The sequence below is a fragment of the Impatiens glandulifera genome, unplaced genomic scaffold (assembly GCF_907164915.1).
Source record: "Impatiens glandulifera unplaced genomic scaffold, dImpGla2.1, whole genome shotgun sequence".
NCBI classification, from domain to species: Eukaryota; Viridiplantae; Streptophyta; class Magnoliopsida; order Ericales; family Balsaminaceae; genus Impatiens; species Impatiens glandulifera.
In genome coordinates this window covers 5,001-12,500 of record NW_025919119.1, presented here as the reverse complement: position 1 = coordinate 12,500, position 7,500 = coordinate 5,001, and the positions used below count along the sequence as shown (strand labels likewise).

Genomic DNA, 7,500 nt, shown 5'->3' with positions numbered 1-7,500 from the left:
CCTTCATCATTTGATCTTAAAAATGTTCAAATGATGAATATATTTATACTAAGTTCCTATAAAACTAATATGCTTAAAAATTTCATTAATTTACATTAAATAGCTGATGTAAAAATATAGTTACATGATAAAAATGATGAATATGAAGTCCGGCCTCATATGAGAATGGAAAACTTGAGCATTTTCTGGATCGGTGGATGAAGAATCGCTCACTAAATAATTTATTGTTAACCATGTTCCCAGAAAAAAGATACTTTCGAGAAAGGACGAGTACGACTGAAGTGGCTATACATACAAATCCATTTACGGATCTATATGCTTCGATTGGAACTGGAAGTGGAAGAACAGGCGGCTGGTATACCACCATAATGAAACTGCCTTTTATTTTGATTATTTGGAAAGGATTTTTGTTGGCTTCGTTGGGAGGCTCGCGTAGTTTGTTACGTCAGCTCCAAAAGGATAAATTGCGTTGGAATCAATAAAGTTATGTGGAGTTTCTAATTGCATAAAAGGAGTCAAAGTAGTGGGCGCGTTGAGGCCACTTCTTCGACGGTCCCCGGTAGCCCGGCCTGCCGGCCCATTCATTCTGAAGAGCGGGCCGGCGGCGAGACAGAATGGGCGGGCACTTCTAACCAAGCCAAGCCCAGTTCTCGCCGATAGGCGCTGGTAGTTTGCTTCCAAGCCTTGTCAACTATGATAATGTTGGCCATGGCCCGAAGGAGCCTTAAGTACTTGTACAATGCTCAAGTCAAGGCTCTGGGCAACGAGTGGGAGGGAGCCTTGACTTTCTATGTTATTAGTAAAATGCGCGCTACAACTAGCACTTTTTTCTCTGATAGGTTCGCTTCGCTTTTCCCGCCCCTTATTTCAAACTAAAGCGCTAACGCGCCTTTATTTTATATAAAATAAAAAAGCTTACTTACTAAGCGTAGGCTTGGGCTTGAAAGCAAGAAGCAAGGGATTGAGGTTTTTAATTCGTTATAGTTGTGCTTTGAAGACAACCTTCTCTTTCCCTTCTACTTTATACCCACCCTAACTCAATTGAATCACAAGAAAGCTCTATGGGGCGCTCTCCTGGAATCGCTTTGAGGCAATCCCATTCTATAAATAAAATTACACCATGAATGGCGAGAGATCTAGTAAGAGCCTTAGCTTGACTACAGGAAAGCAAAGGACTGAAAAGAAGACGGATAACCGGACTCGAAGGACGCCTCAGATTTGCATTAGAGAGAGAAAAGATCACATTCAACTCGCATGCATACATCATTACAGCCTCTCCCCTATATACGCAACTAACCCACAGGCAGTAACAAACTCACACTGCTCAGTGGTGACACGTGGACCAACCAAAACAAGCTATACAACCGCAGAACGACGCCGTATTTGGCTCTGGACTTCCCGCCTTATTTACTTAGCTAGAACGACGCCCGCCGTATAAGACCCTGCATCTGTCAAACAGCTTCCTTCTTCTTCTTAGCCTGCACCAGCTGCCTCCTTGGACACGACATTCCCTCCCCCTAAGGCCTTCCTTGTCCTCAAGGAACGGGGCTGCCGGGCGCCGAATTGCTTCGCGAACTCTGGGAACTGTGAGCGGAAAAAAGTCCAGTCCTCCCAAGTGGCGTCTTCGATGGGAGCATGGGACCACTGAACCAAGGCCTGCGCCACTGGCCTCCCTGCGAATTAAACGGCGCTGTAGAATAGCCTCTGGTTCCACAAGGAAAGCCCCCTCAGCAGAAAGATGGGGCAGAGTCGCTTGAGCAGCCTGAAGGGGACCCAATTTGGCCCTTAACAAGGAGACGTGAAAGACGGGGTGAATCTGACTTCCATCTGGCAAATTGAGGCGATATGCAACTGCCCCAATCCGTTGCAAAAGATGATAGGGGCCATAGTACTTTAACTTGAGATTCTTCCGCAGAGCCACAGAGGTCTGCCGGTACGGTTGCAACTTTAAGTAAACCCAATCTCCCACTTTAAACTCCCTTTCAGTGCGGTGGCGATCGGCAAATTGCTTCATTCGATTCTGAGCCATATTCATCTTATCTTTGAGTACCTGGAGCATTTGGGTGCGTTGTAGCAGGAAGTCTTCCACCGCTCCCACTGGTGTGCGGACCATTGGACCCAAGGGCAAGTGAGAAGGAGAGTACCCGTACACGGCTTTCGCGTCATCTTAAGGGCCGTGTGATAGTTCGTTCGTATTGTACCACCATTCGGCCAAGGGGAGCCACTTCTTCCAAGTATGGGGACGATGTCCACTCATGCATCGGAGATAAGTTTCGAGGCATTGGTTAAGTCGCTCTGTTTGCCCATCCGTTTCCGGGTTCTAACCGGAGCTTAAGGAGGTTTGTGTGCCCAGGAGCAAGAATAAATGCTGCCAGAATAAGCTTGTCAAAATTGCATCTCGATCTCCGACGATGGTCTCGAGAAGGCCATGCAATTTATAGACGTTGTCCAAACCACCTGTTGAGCTGAGAACGGATGAGCCAACGGAATGAAATGGGCATATTTGGAAGATCGACCACCACCATAATTACCGAGCTGCCCCCGGACATGGGAAGGCCCTCGATTCAATCCATCGCGATATGGGACCAAGGCTGAGTAGGAATCGGCAGCGGACAGCCCCGGGTAAGAAGTTTGATCATCTTTAAACTGCTGGCAGATGTCACATTCGCGAACCCACTGCTCCACTTCTCGAGCCCCGGCCACCAAAATAGAGCTTTAATCCTCTGGTAAGTGCCCAGCATACCAGAATGGCCCCCTATGCTGGAGTTGTGCAAGACGTCATTTGCTTGCGAAGATCGGTGCCGCAACCGACATAAATTCTCCCCTTGTGTTTAAGTATGCCACCGTGCAGCTGGTACTCTGCATTTGGCTGTCTTTGTGCCGCTAGAGAGATGAGCAACCCTTGAGCAAACTCATCTTGTTGGTATGACGCTTCCAATTCGGCATGCCAGACTGGTTTGACAGCAGAGATAGCAAAAAATTCAGCATCCCCTTGTCTGGAAAGAGCATCAGCAGCTCTATTTGTGGAGCCCTTTTTATACAGTATAATAATAACCCAAAAGCTTCGTCAACCATTTTAGTTGGAGCGCTGTGGTTATGCCTTGCTCCATGAGGTACTTCAAGCTTTGGTGATCGGTTCTAATAATGAAGGCCCGGCCGTAGAGGTAATGTCGCCACTTGTTCACTGCCATCAGAATAGCGAGAAGCTCCTTTTCATAGGTGGAGAGACCCCGGTGGGTGGGGGCGAGGGCCTTACTAAGGAAAGCTATGGGCCTCCCAAATTGCATCAGGACTGCCCCAATCCCGTTGTTGCAAGCATCGGTCTCCGGGTAAGAGAAATTCGGCAAAGCCAACACCGGAGTGGACATTAGAGCAGCCTTAAGCTGTTGAAAAGCCGAGAGAGCCGCGGGTGTCCAGTTCAAATTCCCTTTCTTGAGCATATCTGTGAGTGGCTTGCTTATCTGTCCAAAATCCTTCACGAAGCGAAGCGGCGATAATAACCCGCAAGGCCAAGGAATCCTCGTAGAGCCTTGATCGTCGTGGGGCCATTTAGCAATGCTTGCCACCTTATCTGGGTCCACCGAAACACCATCCTTGCTGATAATATGCCCAAGGTAATCCAGTTGCTGCTTGCCAAAAGAACACTTAGATAGTTTAGCAAAGAGTTGGTGCTGTTGCCTGTAAGACCTGAGAGAGATGCTCCAGATGCGCGTCCATTGACGGGCTGTAAACAAGTATGTCATCAAAGAATACCAATACAAAGCATAAAAGGTCTTCAAATATCATTCATCAAAGATTGAAATGTAGCTTCCGCATTGGACAGCCCAAAGGGCATGACTCGAAACTCATAGAGGCCCGAATGAGTCCGAAAGGCTTGACTACGTTAACCTCTTCCTCGAATTTGATGGTATCCCGAGCGCAAGTCTAGCTTAGAAAAGACCTGTGCTCCATGTAATTCGTCAAGGAGTTCGTCCCGGGATCGGATATTTGTCCTTAACGGTGATATCGTTAAGCTTCCGGTAATCTACGCAAAAACGCCACGTCCTTCTTCTTCACCAATAGCACCGGCGAAGCAAAAGGGCTTGAGCTGCTCCGAATGATCCCTGCAGATAACATTTCGGCCAGGCCACCAATTTCTCAATTTCAGCTTTTTGAATAAAGGGATACCTGTAAGGGCGTTGATTAGGTGGCTTGCTCCCCGGTAATAGTGGAATCGCATGATCATGGGCCCTGTTAGGAGGAAGTCCAGACGGCGAACACTGGGGTAAATTTATGGAGCAGGGCTTGTATGGGTTTGGGTGTTGGCTCCTCTGTCTCTTCAGCTGAGAGTGATAAAAATTGGCCCACTAAGCAACTCCACTTTTGATTGATAAAATTGCCCACATCTTTCGCATTAATCAACTTGAACTCGCCTGCACTCTTACTTCCTTTAAGTTGGAAGAGTTGGCCCTGGTAATTAACAGTCATTACCATTTGTTTATAGTCCAATGCAATGTGATTGGGCTCAAGTCTCGCATCCAATCGACGCCCAATACCATGTCGCAGCCGCCTAGACGAAGGATGATCACGTCAGCTTTGAACTCCTTGCCTTGCATCTGCCAAGTGAATTGTCGACACTTGTAGCAGCTGTACATTTTACCTCCATTTGCAATAGTGACAGCCAACGGAGATGTCTCTTGTATCGTGCAGCCTAATTGAGCCGCAGTACCCTCGTCGAGGAAACTATGGGCCGCTGTCAATAAGGATAGTGATAGGCCGTTTCCGAACCTTCCCAACTAATTGAAGGGTACTATAGCTTGCCTTGGAGAGCATGCATGGAGATTTCCACTCCTGTAGCTGGTTCCTCCTCCATTTCCGTGGGAAACTTTCCTTCTAATTCCTCATCCTCCCCTTCAATGTAGAAGAGTTGCTTAGATTTGCAACGGTGGCCGGCAGTGTACTTTTCTGAGCATCGGAAACAGAGGCCCTTTTCCCTCTTAGCTTGGATTTCTGCCATAGTGTTCTATAAGGAGTTATTGCAGGGAGGCCTTTGCCGCAGCAGTATTGGACAAGGGGGCTTAGCTCCTGTAATCCTACTGGTAGCAGTGGATGTTTGGCCTGAGCCAATCATCAGCCGAGGCAGGTGAAAAACCTGCTGCTCCAGATATTGCTCCTGAATGATAGCAAGCTTGACAGCCTGGTCGTGGGAGGTTGGAGGAGCCACATCACAGACCGCAATTCATCGACCCCCAATAAAGCACCGAATGTAATATTGTTCCGTCTGGTATTTACAACTGGCCGATGACAAGGACTTGAGCTCCATCCACTTGCTATGATAGTCCTTCAAGCTGCCTTGCTGCCTTAATTGATGGAATTCGACCAACACATCGATGTGTCCCGCCTCTTTCAAAGTAGTCAGAACCGCATCGACTCGGTCCACGTTATGGATTCTCTATCCACTCTATAATCCGTAAACCAAGTGCCCGCCTCACCTTCTAAGTAATAAGCTGCAAAGTTTATTTTCTCAAGGTCTTCCATAGAGTGGTTGTCGAAGAACTGGTTTGCTTTCCTAACCCAGCCCCTTGGGTTACTACCATCGAATCTAGGAAATTCCATCTTAGGAACTTTGGCAGCAAAACTGTTGTAGCTTCTATTGGTACTCATATCAGTTATTTCTGTACGCTGAGGGGTAGGAAGAATTCCCTTACCAGTAGTCGGCGCAGCATTCGTTTGAGTACTGGAGCCAGCTTGCTCAGTCCCTTTGCCCGATGGTGCCCTCTGTTGCATCATCAATTCCAGAAGAGCCTTGAGATCTGCTCCAATAGTATCCACTCTTTCTTCGAGTTTGGCGCTGACAGCACTAAGAAATTCCACTCTGGTTTCCAATTTGGCATTGGCCTCCTTCGTTTCGTTGGACACCACTTCCAGCCGCTCTGCAATTTTATTGAGTGTCTCCTCCGTCGCCTTAGCTCGGGTATTATCAGCCATGAATGGGAACCAGCCAGAGGATCAAGCCCGCTCTTCTACCAATTGTAACAACCCTTAGGAGAAGGTCAGAAGATTGCCTTGCAAAGAAAAGAAAGTTGACTTACTTGATGCTTTAAAGAAGTGAAGAGAAGAAGGAGGCACTTATTCGTTTAGTAGATTCCCCTCCTTACCGCCCTTATGTGAGAGAAGGGGGCCGGAAGATAGATCGAAGAGAGGGGGTATATGACTGAGCTTCACTCCTATTTGTCCAATCCAAACAAAACCTATTGTCCAAGACCATCCCTCAATCCCTACTTGTCCTAACTCTGCTCTAGCTCTAGGACTTTGGGGAAGACTTCGTACATTCACTATGTCACTTCCTTTATCTTCTTTCTGAGAACCTTGTGCTTGACAGATCAATGAATGCAGGCATGGAAAGAATCGGATTATGAGGGTCGATGTAATTGAGTTCCGTCTTGCCATTATTGGTCTAGCGAGCCTGATTCTGGCATCACAGCCTATTCTATTTCTATTCTGAAAGAAAGGATTCTATATCACTAAGCCATTCGAACTTCCTGGCTAACACGAGGGAAGAACAGCTTATTCGTATTAAACAGATCCATCTTATCAAAGAGCATTTACCTTTGCTTAGGTCTTTCTCGCCTTGGCCTTTTGCCTGTTCAATTAATTGCTTTTCCCTCACTCCTTGAACAAGAGTTTACAGCGGACCCAGAGCTAGCCGTAGAAAGACTCAATCACTTGAAACTTTTTTATTCGAAGAGCTAGTGCGCAACTAGTGCCCAATGAAGACCCAAGCAATGCATCGAGAAGGCGAAAGAGAGAAGCCAGGAAAGCCTTATCTCTATCTCTTCTAGGAGTCCAGTCCGTTCATGGTATAATAAGTCCTATTCTTTCAGAGCCAATCCCAGAGAAGAGAAAGAAATTGGTCTTGTCGATTCTCCACTCTGGGGCAGCTGGGAAATCCGCGATTGTTAAATCAGCCAAGTCAGTAGCTTTTCCATCTGAGATGGGCGTGATCGTCGGAAGAAGACGGTGCTGTTAGCTGTTAGCTCGAAAGCGAGTTCCCCGAGGTTGAGAAGAAGACAATGAATGGAATGGTCCGGCAGTCGCTATAGAATATCGACTTAGTCTTAGTGAAGCTAGTCTTACATGAAAGAGGGAGGACTAGGGAAATTACTTTTTAGAGTCCAATTCCGAGTTGCTTGTCAGTCCTGTCTCATTCCTTCGCCCATGTTGGGAAAGATTCAGTCGACAGTGGAACTTCATATTCTCTTAGTAGAAAGAGAAGAGTAAGAACTCAATTTGGAAGAAAAGAGGGCTATCTTTGATAGGTGACTGATTGAACCAACGGAGCAGTACTTTACTTATGGACTTTGTAGGCTTGCCTGGCAAGTTCAAGAATACCTGTTGCCCTGGATGCTTGGTTTTCCAGGCCGATGCACAATCTTTCTTTCAGCCGTCGCGCTGATAAGAATCAGAGTTCTGAGGGTCGATGTAATTGAGTCGACCACAGGGTTCAGAGCGATCTAATTG

The 7,500-nt window shown here is 47.0% G+C and overlaps 1 pseudogene; it reads left to right on the top strand.

Annotated features, from left to right (window-relative positions):
• The first annotated feature begins 5,989 nt into the window (after positions 1-5,989).
• LOC124917475 overlaps positions 5,990-7,500 on the top strand; it is a 6,501-nt pseudogene continuing 4,990 nt past the window's right edge.